We start from the raw sequence: 13,454 nt of genomic DNA, 5'->3' as shown, positions 1-13,454 counted from the left end.
CGATTTTAATAATTTCTTCGGAGGTTCTAGCCCTATATTAAAGAACATTCTAAGCTAAATTTGGTGAATATATTTTGTGAAATAAAAAAGTTATCCAAACAAGGACTACATTTCGACGTTCGGTTTATATGGCAGCTATATGCGATAGTGGTCCGATTTTAATAATTTCTTCGGAGATTCTAACCATACCTCAAATAACGTCTTATGCCAAATTTTGTGTATATATCTTCTCAAATAAAATAGCTTTCTATATAAGGCCTTTATTTTGAAAGCATAGTTTGTATGGCAGCTATATGATATAGTGATCCGATATGAAATATTTGTTCGGAGATTTGCAGCGCTGTCTTTGACAGTACTCTATGCCGAATATCGTAAATACGAGTATATCTTGTTAAATAAAAAAGTTTTCCATACAAAGACTTTATTGTGAAGGTTCAGTTTGTATGCCACCTATATACTACATTATAATGGTCCGATATCAACGATTCTAACAAATGAGTAGCCCTTTGAGAAGAAAATGACGTGTACTAAATTTCAGGTTGATATCTCAATAACTAAGGAACTAGATCGTGTATATACAGACAGACAGTCATGGTTAAATAAACTCAGCTCATCATTCTGATAATTTATATATAGGGGCTTCGACTTTTTTGGATCTTACAAATGTCGAGAGAAACTTAATAGACCTTGTTTAGGGTATAACAAAGTTTAAAGATTAATATGTATGTGTGTGCGCTTGCAACAAAATAATATAGTGCATAGTGCGCAAGTTTCTCCGTTAGTTACCTTTATCTACGCTTTTGTGTGAACTTTGCTTACATGCATGTATGCTCCTTGCCCTTATATAAATTTGTGCATATATTTATAGGCGCATATGTCTCATGTGTGCCGTGTGGCATGCAACCACAAGCAATAAAGTGCAATTAGTCTTAAATTTCAATATATGCCGGCAGACTGTTGTCACTCGAGTGTAGGCTTTAAGGCATATTTATGAGCCGAATATTTAAGTGAGAACAATGTGACAGTTTATATTGATGTTTGCCTCCTGGTAAATTAATAGGCGGATATGTTGTAGAATAAACGGTTTCCTTGCAAAATAATGTTTAGCAAATTGAGGGTTATTGACAATTTTCATTTACTTAATTGTGAGCTCGATTTTAGCCTCAGTATCATTCTTAATCTTATTCTCAAAAGTTGAAACTGAATTTAAGTTATAGTCCACATTTAAACCTCACTTTAATTTCAAATTTGATGTACTATTTAAATATCTAATTTAAAAACAGGTCTTAAGTTAAAAACCTAATGTAAAATTATATAGAGGTCGATAGTTTATACTTTTAAAAATGACAAACTAAAATTTTAAATCGATATATCGAATAGTTTTTGAGTAAGAAGATTTAAAAGTGTAGCCGTTGGGTTCAGTTAGCTCAATTATTATAAGTTTTCATACAATGTCTCACCAAATTTTTGATATGACCAGGCAAATCAAAACCGACCATAGTTTGGTTGAAATTCAACTCAACTCAACTCAACTCAGCTCAGCTTAGCTCAACTCAACTCAGCTCAACTCAACTCAACTCAACTCAACTCAACTCAACTCAACTCAACTCAACTCAACTCAACTCAACTCAACTCAACTCAACTCAACTCAACTCAACTCAACTCAACTCAACCTCAACTCAACTCAACTCAGCTCAGCTTAGCTCAACTCAACTCAGCTCAACTCAACTCAACTCAACTCAACTCAACTCAACTCAACTCAACTCAACTCAACTCAACTCAACTCAACTCAACTCAACTCAACTCAACTCTACTCAACTCAACTCAACTCAATTCAACCCAATTCAACTCAAGCCTGCTTTTAGTCTTCTTCAGAGCTTTGAATGGCTTAATCAATGCCATTCTTTTTCTTACTGAATTGTCATTTATAATATCAAAAACCTGAAAATAAGATTTAATTCCAGTTTCCTATTCCAATTTAAATTCAGTCTCAGTTTAAATATTGGTATTGGTCAAAAATTCTGAACTAAATTCGATGTAGCATCAATCTCAATACCTGGGTGATTTGTCCTTATCATTGTCATTGTCTTTGTTGTTGTAACAGGCACCGTTAGGATGGTAAGGATTAGCTAAATTGTCGTCGACGTCATCCAGCGGAAGGCCCAAGAAATGCGCCGTTAAAAAGAGAGGGGTTGTCAGATGAGTGGGCTTAGTGGGGCATGAAAAGAGGTGGCCAGCGTCATTGCGCGGGACATATATTAGATATGTCGGCGTCTATTCTGAATAAGTATGAGTTCAACCTGCTACAGTATCCAGAGCGAAGCTGCGCCAGTCTTCCCACAACACCCGGTTCTATGCACCGGTTTTTTTTTGTCAATGGGCTGTTATTTCGGAGATCTAACCCCGTTTAGATCGATAAGTCTTTGTATTTATCTTTATCTTTATCTTTATCTTTATATTTATCTTTATATTTATCTTTATGTTTATCTTTATGTTTATCTTTATGTTTATCTTTATCTTTATCTTTATCTTTATCTTTATCTTTATCTTTATCTTTATCTTTATCTTTATCTTTATCTTTATCTTTATCTTTATTCATACTTACCCAAATCTTCGCCTTTATCTTTGAAGATTTCTTCAATCTCAATCAATGTGCAGGAAAATGTGTTAAAGCTTTTACAGCCTGCCGCTTAGGTCCATTACCACATTATGACAACAAATTCGAAAAACACATTCGATCACCAAGCATTGGCCAATTGTCATTGATATTTTGACTGCCACATCTCAGCATGAATTGCTAGCTTCGAATTCCTTCTGCCAGCTTTTCAGGTTCCCATAATGGCGCCTTCCCTCACTAAGCACAACTACTTATGACCACTCATTTCACCACATCTACAAGCATAACACATCTTGCGGCTATTGACCCGTAAATACAACCAATAGATTTATGTGTGTGTGTGTGTGTGTGTATATGAATTTATAGTATAAGTACATGTGTGTATTTGTATTTCGCATTCGAAAAGCAATCATCTATGGAATACCGAAAATGCTTTAGTCATGATGGCGGACTTAAAGAAAATTTAGTTTCGTTGTTTTTGTGTATATGAATGTGTGTGTTTGTCTTCTTTTCGGCTACAATATAAATTATAGTTTAGCTGCGAGCGATAGGCTCATGAGTTTTGTTGTCGTTTCCAATGAGGAACCTACAACTCATATATGTGCGCACATTAGGGTGATTCAAAAGCTAATATATCCAATTTATGGAGTAAGATTTACCTGTTTAGAGAAACAAAGATCTCTCTTTGGGCAAACCAGAGAGATTCTAATTATGGTATACTCGAAACACGGAGCGGATAGGTTAGAAAAGGGCTCGTGAGAACAGTATTCTGTTAACTTGTCGGTAAAAATAATATCTAAGCGAAATAGCTGGTGAGCTAACGCTGTACCCATCTCTGTCTCGTTAAAATTCTGGCAGGTCTTCAAGTACGTTCAATGTATGTCGCTATTAATTTGGCAGTTGACATGATCTCCTAGTTCCGTGCCCAACCTGGTGCTGAACATAAGCTTCCATAAGGACATGTGTCAACCCTCGCATGGGCTCGCTGCTAACATAGAAAAGCATGGAGTTTATCACATAGGGCAACTATTACGGGTTGCGTATATGGCTTGAAGCGGAGACCCATTAGCGTAAAATGAATACGCCACAACAACAAAAAACCCTAGAGAAAGAACAATACGTGACAGGTTTCGAAAGATTAGCAGCATACTCAGGTCCCTATATTCATTGTCACACCTAAAAAACCGGTATCTCTCTAGCTGCCATTACAGAAGAATAACTCAAAGCTCACCGAAGGGTATAACACTCAAGTGAGACCGGCAGTACAGGAATCTTTAGAGAAGTGCAAGGGTATCGTACCAATAATGAAGATGCCAATCGCTAAACATAAGAATGACAGACATTTCACGCGCTAACACGTGTTTGACTGATTGTCGTTTCTTTTAAGTCGTTCGTGAGTTATAGCGTCGAAAACATGGAGCAAAATAAAGAGAAAATACGGCATATTTTACAGTACTACTACGATAAAGGCAAAAATGCATCCACGCCAATAAAATTTGTGCAGTTTATGGACCCGATACAGTTTCCATTTCCACCGCACAACAATGGTTTCAACGTTTTCGTTCTGGTGTAGAGGTGGTCGAAGATGCGCCACGCTCCGGAAGGCCTGTCGTCGAAAATTGCGATAAAATCGCTAAAATTGGTCGAAAGAGACCGGCATAGTAGTAGTCGTAGCATCGGTCAAGAGCTGGGCATGAGTCAGCAAAAATTAATTTCAATTTCAATAAACAAAAAAAAAATTCAATAAAAATACCGCAAGACTTTTTTGACAACCCATTATGTTCTATATTGTTAAATTTAATATATCTATTATGTTAATAGAATATTAAATTAATAATAAATTTATTATTTTAGTACTGGTTGGCATATTATTTACATATGCATATTTAGTACTCTTTTAATACAAAAATTTTTATTTGGATTATACTCAATTTAGAGTCAGTAGGTATTCATGGTTCATATTATAGATAGAATCGGGTTGATACTACTCCAACTCCGATACATTTTGTACAAAGATTTTCATTTTTTTAACAAACCTTAAGCCGAATATGGCAGTCAGTGTATGAGTTACTTACTGTATAAGTACATATGTATGTTGCTTGGGTTCCGATCCCCTGGTTGACATTTTCAACTTTAAGGTGTTTCTCTGGCTTTGATTCCTGCAAGTCCGAGAGTATAAAATGTTCGGTTGCACCCGAACTTAGCTCTTCCTTACTTGTTTTACATGTCTTTATAGGGTAAACTAGGGAATGTTCGTCGATACCTTTTAAAATTAAACCAGAAACTTCCCCTGCAAGGAATTTTTTTCCTTTATAATTATATGTTAATTTTAAGCCATAAATTCAGAAAATGTGAAACTGTCAGTTGTACTATATATAGTTTTGACGTTTGAAGAGAGTAATAATTAGCTGTCAGATAATAGAATAGTCCCAGGCATGTCGTAAAAATGGTAATAAGCTTTCAGACCTGGGATGATTGGGAAAATATATTTACCATCTAATCAAATTTGACCCTGACTGATCCGCTTAAACCTCCAGTGCAAACTGAATTGATATTGTTTTTTTGATTTTTATACAAATTTTGGATTTTGTGCACCATATGACAATTAGCATGCGCTTGTCAGTTGTTTATTTACGATGCGAAGGATTTGTTTGCGGATTTATGCCATACAAATTTTAAAATCGAATTTGTTTTAAATTTTGTGTGTTTTAATGGTTAATGTTTTGGGTAAAGTATTGAGTGAGTAAATGTAGAGAAATTTGTCAACAATAGTAACATATAGCACCTATAGAATTTAACATGTAACCAAACAAAAAAGAGACTGAGGTCCAAAACCACATAATCTTATAAATAGTTTCATGTATTTCGGCTGCATAAGTGCATGTCCATAGTGAAATGAAGAACAGAGCATATACAATCAATGTTGCTTCAAGGTCTCTTTCTACCTTTAGGGATTAAATTTATCAATATAATCGATATTCAATCGATGCCTAGAATAAATTCACCTTATTGTAAGACCCTTCAGCGCCTGTTTAACCAGCAAACGGAAGGTTTGTAAAGTGACTTGAGAAAAGAAGTTAACTAGAAAAGTACTATGGCTCACTTTATTCGTGTTATTTATATGGGAAATTTTGACTGCTCACAGACATCATTTCAAATGAAGTTAAAACTTTTCCCTACCTGGTATGTAGTTTTCTCTGTATACAGATTCACATTAACTCATGAATCGATAGTTTAGTTTTGGCTCACCCTAACACACATATGTATAAGTTTTTTATTTCCTATTCGTTTTATATGAAGTATAAAATGTCCTGTGAGGGGATTTTTGTTTGCGAAAACACAACCACAAAAAAAAATAGATTTATGGACATAGTTTTATTAATTCTGAGATAAATTTCAACAGTCTTGACTTAACGCACATTTAATTTTCTAGCAATTTAATCAAAGCTGTGGCAATCCGAATGCTAACACAAAAATTACTAGAAAATAAACAATAAATATGAGGCAGGTATTTTTCACTAAAATATTTAGCTGCGTGCAATTAAAATTAAAAACAAATACCACAAGCCAGTAATGGTGATGTAGGGTAATGAGAAACAACTCTCAATGTAATTATACAAGTTTATAATAATTGCGCTACAATGAACCGTGAAGCATGTCAATAACACAGACATTTCACGAATTGCGCTTAGATATTATTTTAGGGAGAAATGTTACGGACAATCGAACATTTGACAATAAATAAACACGCTCCGACACACACACAACAACTGTCATTACCACGCTACACTCATATACTGCACATTTCGAAAAGTGGTTGAAACAATTTGAAATTTCGGTTGCGCGGTGGTTCTGCTGAATGCAAATTTATTTATAATTATTATTTCATTCCGAAATGTGAAATTCGTGTGGGTAATTATATGTACATTACAATTTTTGTTTCATTTGAAATGGTAGTATGGCAATTATTATGGTATTGAATTTTCATTTTGAAATTAGCTTTATATACATATAAACAGTTCGAAAATTGGTCATTAAAATGAGTACGCCCTCCCGCAGGCCAATTTGCGGTCAACACATTGACAAATGAAATTTCCATTCTCAGAATTTCTCCCACAAATTAGTTAAATGAAAGCGAAATGTGTGAATATTATGCCCAAAATTTCCGCTTTAATAAGAAGCTTTTTTAAAATCCTAATTTTACTTTAAACATCCACATTGATTCATTATTTAAATTTAGTTTACTAGCTAAAATATTTTCAGTGCTCAAAAATTATTTTAGTTTAACTAAATTAGGCCTAAATGAGCCTAAATGTAGGCAATATTCACATATACCGTATGTTGTTGGTGTTGTAACGGAAGGCTAAAGAAACGTGCTGTTTCGACGGGGGCGGAAAAAAGGGAGAGGGGTGTCGGAGGAGTGGGGTTTGTGGGGCATGAAATGGGTGGTGGATTGACTCCAAGTACGCCATTCACTGAAAGGGAGTCAGTGAAGGTGTTGATGGCTCAACTGTGAATGGCGGTCAGTGCTGATGTCGTTGACGTAGTTGAAAAATTACCTTTTGATGTTCCTAGGAGGCGGTTCCGCTCCAAGCAGGTGACTGCAGGTAGGATGAACTGATGGTGAGGTGCTCATTTTGCTCCTTAACTGAGGGCATATGGGCCTCACTATGTAGGTGTTCGATAAGAGACATCAAGACATGTCCTTTCCCCCTCTGCTGGTCACTCGGGTGAAGTTGCGGCGCAGTGAGCCAACTAGGTGCAGGTTGAACAACCGTAGAGGCTAAGGTCGCAGTATTGCGTTGACAACATGGGGCCACGGAACTTGTGGTCCACTCCCTTTATGTCTTAGGGACAGAGCAGATCTTAATATGGCTCCATTTATTGCATGTGTTACACCTGACAGAGGTAGAGTTTGGATGAAGCCTTTTGGCGCAAACGTAGCAGAAAAATTCCTCTGGGTCCGACACGAGTCAGGAGGAACCTGACCCCGTTGCAAGGCGTTGCTCCAGTGACGACAAGCTTAAAATAGGACTTACCGATTTAAACGGGGTTTGATCTTCGAAATAACAGCCATTGGCCGGATAAAATTTGGGTCAATTCCGATGCGTAGGACCGTCCGTTGAGGGAATTGACATCTTGGTGTATGGTTTAAACTTTGCCTTTAGGATACTCGAAATTTAAATAAAACATATTTATTGGAGTTGTATACCTCGGAACTCAGTGACGAGAGCACAAACACATAGATAGCACCGACTTTCCGTTCTTTACAAAGCGCTGTGGTTTAATGAAAACCCATTTAAGCAGATCACAACACCAACAATTGCCATTAAAAATGCGAGCAGCAAGTGTAAAAATAAAAAAGTAGTAGGCAGAAGGTGCCTCCGGAGGCAGGTTACTGAATCACTAAACAAAGGGTATCAAATCTTTTCCAGTATCGCAATGGAGCTTAGCTATAGGTTCCGAAAGTCAATTTCTGTGGTTGATATGAAAATTCAACGCGATATTCTCATGTTCCGAGGCTGTTTTCTTCTCTTCATTGGGGGTGCTTTTTACGTGGCGGCTCCCGAAGCCAGGACAATCCTGGGGAGAGATGTTTCGCTTTCTCACTTTAACTCACCTTGTTGTTTTTTGGCTACCCAGAGGATACATACTAGATCTAAGACCGGATGTCGTGAGCTGCTTGAGCCTTATGTAAAAGAATCGTTTTTGGACAAGCTTCTTAAGTGAATGGCGCTCAGAGAGCTTTCCTCACTTGCGTGAAATTCTACATCTACACATGGCTTTATCCTCCAGTGTCTACGCCATTAAAGAAAAAGAAGATTCTCATGACAACGTCACGAGTTCATATACATATTTATGCCAATATCTGTCACCATATATTTCAATATACGTACCTATATATGCTACAATTTATAAAGCAGCATGAAATTGATATGAAATAAGGTTCGCACGCTCTCTTAGTACCATCACGCTTATGTTAATTGTGAAAGTGCGAATAACTTGACATTAGAAGAGAACTCTTGACGTCTGAGTTGACAATGATTTATGCGGCATGCGACAAAGTGTCGCAATGCGCTGAAAACATACCGACACACCAATGTAGACGCATTCGAAACGAAGTGTTGCCAATTATGATATGCAGTGCAATGCATGTGTGATTGTGTGCTGCTCGTATATGTGCCCCCGGTAGGAAATTCCTTCTAATAAGTTCAGCAGTTAAAAAGACGATTTTCCATTAAATAATTGGTAATTTTTAGAAGAATATACTGAATGAAATATAACAATAAAGCGGAGTCGTTGGTGTGTAGTTATAAGTTGTTTATATACTACCCGAAAGGTTTGTCTGACGATTTTATTATGGAAAAAGGTTAAACAACGAGTTTGCTTAAAACTTTGTGTTTCCAATGTAATCATGCTTACGTTGAAAACGTCATCGAAAACTGCCTGGTGCGAATCGAAAATCACCGTCATGGCAACAGAGAAACAGCAGAGGATCTCCACATCTGTTATGGACTGACCCAACATATTATGGGTAATGTTTCGGGTATTAGGAATAACGTTAAGTAGAGGTCATAAAAAAGGTGTTTGAGATCATAGCTGCTTAAAAAACTTGAGAATAGTGACTGCAGGTTATTGCCTATGAAGACGATGTAGCACTTATGGTCAAAGGAATGTTCCTGAGTGCCGTGTACGGGTTGACGGAGGGGTTGCTCAGCGTCGTAACAAATTGGGCGGTCGGAAATGCTGTCGCCATCAATCCAAGTAAAACCGAGATGTTTTTTTGCTAGAAGATACCCGTATAAGCTCCCGGTGGCATCGCTGTCGCAAATGGGAGACATCCGTCTGCAACCGGCGGATACAGTGAAATATCTAGGGCTCATACTGGATAGCAAGTTTTTCATGGAAGCCGAATATCGAAGAGAGAGAAAAAAAATATTGGTTGTCTTATACTGCTGTAGAGGAGCCATTGGCAAGAGGTGGGGTCTCTCACCGAAAGAGGTCTTCTGGCTCCATGACACCATAGTCAAACCCTTTTTTTTCTATGAAGTTTTTTTGTGGTGGAGGGCTTTGCAGAACACCACGCTTGCAAAGAAACTCGAAAGCGTTCAGCGAGCGGCGCTCATCTACATGTGTGGTGCACTAAGGTCCACTCAAACCATGGCATTTAATGCCTTTTTGAACATAGTGCCCGTAGACATCGCCGGAAGGTGTATGGCATCGAAAGTGACTATTACACTCAGAAAATCTGGATTCCTAAAAGAACACATATCTGAACACTCGGTTATCCTCACATACTTTAACTTTATACCGGATCACTTAGATCAAGGAGTCGCCAAACCGCACTCTGACGACTCTTTCTCTACTCATAAGCGTTTTGCTAATCTATAAGTCCGAACACAGGAGTTCTTCTTTTCTACGGCTTCACAAAGGACTACATACACCAGTCCACGTGCGATCTTCGATCAGCCATCTAACCTAACCTACAATGCAGAGTGGGCTCTATTAAAGACACATAAAAGAAGGTTTGGAAAAATTTATAAATGCCACCTGTTAACTTTTCTTTTTCCCTGCAGGGCTCTCAATAACGATTGTATGTATGTGTGTGTATGTATTTGGAAGCAATCACGCAGAAAAGAAATGTCACCACGGTGACAGTGTTGATTGTTTTATGACGACAATGACATAGGAACAGCATTTGCAAACTTAAGTGTCGCTAGTTGGAACATTTGTACATATTAACAATGACACATGTAGGCACATACATGTACATATATATGTATTAGTATTTAGTCAGATGTGCAAAAATCCGATATGTACGTAGTGATGTATGACTGTGCAACAAAACATGCGTGCAACTTTTCATGCTTGAGGTCAATAGCAATCAACCGCGGACCACTCTATCTCCACATAACGGTTAAATAGCGCGGCAAATGTGCTGTTCGCATGATTTCGATTTAATTTCACTCAATAAAATTTTTTATTATTATTTTTTATTTAATTTTTTAGGTGCTACAAATTAAAATTTTAACTCGAGTAAACTATCTACATATGTATGTATATAAATATATTTATACAGACATATATCATACGGACATACATATGTATGTGGTTTTATTTCTTGCTTGCGACACTTCACCTCAATATATGTACATATATGTATACCTTGAGCTGCAGTCTGTGGCATGCATGTGTGAGTGTAGATAAGTCATACAGCGCGTTATAGCTGCTACAAACGTACATATAAGTGCCGCCAGCGGCTATGAGACAGTTTCGGTATGAATTAATAGTAAATAATATTTATATTAGTAGTGAAAGCAGAAAGCTACGAGTGACTGGAATGAATGAAAGCGACTTTGCTTAATTGATTGAGAGGCCGTGAAACAATAATAATTGCTAGTTACAAGTGAGTCTGTGAGGTGTATTAAAGGGTGCTAGTGCTTTAAAAAAAACGGAAAATTTCCAAAATAATATTCTCACATTTAAAATGCAATAATCGAATCAATCTTTATTAGCTCGTGTTTTCAATAATTCAAGCAATCAACGGAAATCTAAAATACACACACACATATACCTTCAAGCTACCACCATAATTGGCTTCCCAGGCCACTTATGCGAGTGCCAGCATAATTAAATTACAAAAATACCCAACATTGACCTTATTGGCAGTGGCGAAAAAAAGTGCTGTGATAGCTGCGAATATCAGCAATTTATGTGCATCAATATTTGATCATTACTAAATGGCATTTTGCTGTTTACATATGCAAGTCCGCTAAGTGCTCGCGTATGTGTGTGTTGGCGTGCGATTTCTATTCGATTTAAGTAAATTAAATTATTTGGGCTGCTGTAAATGTCAATCTCAATTAAAAAATATTGAATTTTATGAATTCCAATAAGTTCAATGCAGTCAGTGTATGCAACATTAGTGTGCGGCAACGTTAATGAAAGCGAATATGTAAATCTTACTAATGAAAGCCAATATATTTTATATCAATACATTAGAAGCATATTTTTTGTACAGATTTTGGTGTATGTTAAATATCAATAAGATATTTTGTCAAAAAAAAGTATTTATACTTGATTTGGATCGATCAATTTGTATGACAGCTATATGTTATAGTGGTCCGATCTAAACAATTAACTCAGAGATTATAGCATTACTTTTAGCAATAATCTGCGCCAAATTTCGTGAAAATTTCTCGTCAAGTAAAAAAGTTTTATATACAAGAACTCGATTTTTATGGATCAGTTTGTATGGCAGCTATATGTTTTAGTGATCCCATATCAACCATTTTTTCCAGAGATTATACTGTTTTATTTGGAAATGATCTATGCTAAATTTGGTGACGATATCTCGTCGAAAAAAAGTTTTCCATACAAGGACTTGATTTTGGTGGTTTTGTATGTATGACAGATATAGCCTATAGTGATTCGATATCGACGTTTCCAACATAAGAGAAACTCTTTAAGAAGTAAAAGACGTGAGCAAAATTTTAGACTCATATCTCTAAAACTCGCGCATATAGCGATAGACAGAAATTGCTTAATCGACTCAGTTCCTTAGGCTGATCATACATACATATTTATGCTTTAAAGGGTCTCCGACGTTTCCTTCTAGTTGTCAAAAACTTCGTGGCAGACTTATTGGGTCGTTCACGTAATAATTTCGTTTGATGACAACAGCTGATATCATCTCTGAAAATAGTTGTGTGTAATACCTTTTCGAAATGAATGAAAGATCGAAAACAGCATATTACGAAAACTTTACTTTTTTGCTATCAAATAAGTAAAAATGCAGTTCACGCAAGGCAAAAATAATTTAAAGTGTGCGTAGAAGATGTGTTGACCGAGTGCCAATGCAAAAATTACTTTGCAAAATTTCGATCTTAACGATGCCCCTCGACCTGGAAAGACACTTGAAGCCGATGTGAATAAAATAAAGACGTTGCTCGATGCAAATCGTCGAATAACAACTCGAGAGATTGCTGAAAGCTGAAATTTGTCTAACGTGAGGCACATGAAACGTCTAGCATTACTTTTGGTGCTAGGCATATGTGCTCCTCATATTCTAACTTCCGTCGTCGCGTTAATGCGATTTGCTAATCAAACGTCAAAGAAGCGATACATTTTTGGAGCGCATTGTTACTGATGATGAAGAGTGGGTTGTTTATAAGAACTTAAAGCGCAAAGAATGATGAAAGATCTTTGTTTTAAAAGCACGAATTATCTTATACCACTTCGTAGCACGATAGTCACAAAAACAAAAGATTTGTTGTCTGTTTGATGGGATTTCAAAGAGAATTTTTATTTTGAGTTTTTACCAGAATATACCACAATTAATGCTGAAGTGTATTGTCATTAACTGGATTAATGGAATAATGCACCCAAACAGAAAGAATTGCCGCTTTACTACACCCAACATATTCTCCACACTTGGCACCTCCGGTTTATTTATTGTTCCGGTCTCAGCAATTTTTTTTGAATGGGAGAACCCTCAACGCAAATCAGGGCGTCAAAAACGACTTGGTCCAGTTTTTTCCCTGCTAAAAAACGAAATTACTCTGCGAACGTACCAATAATATACTCTGTTTCGGGTATAACTGTTGATGATATAAAAAAGTTGGTCCGAACCTTTAAAAAAAAAAAAAAATTCTCATAATACCAACAAGAGAACCCCATTCCAAAGAATATGTAGATCCAATGCCAATCAGACAGCGATTTCAAAAGCTGCATTCACCAAATTCATTAGAAAAATTTATACACCCTAGTGTGTATGCTTTTATATTCATCAGCCTACAAAGTTGTATTTATAATTTCTCTAAATTTATTTCACTTC

The sequence above is a fragment of the Bactrocera tryoni genome, chromosome 2 (genome assembly GCF_016617805.1).
Source record: "Bactrocera tryoni isolate S06 chromosome 2, CSIRO_BtryS06_freeze2, whole genome shotgun sequence".
Lineage (NCBI taxonomy): Eukaryota > Metazoa > Arthropoda > Insecta > Diptera > Tephritidae > Bactrocera > Bactrocera tryoni.
The sequence above is the reverse complement of the archived record's forward strand: the minus strand, read 5'-3'. Positions refer to the sequence as shown.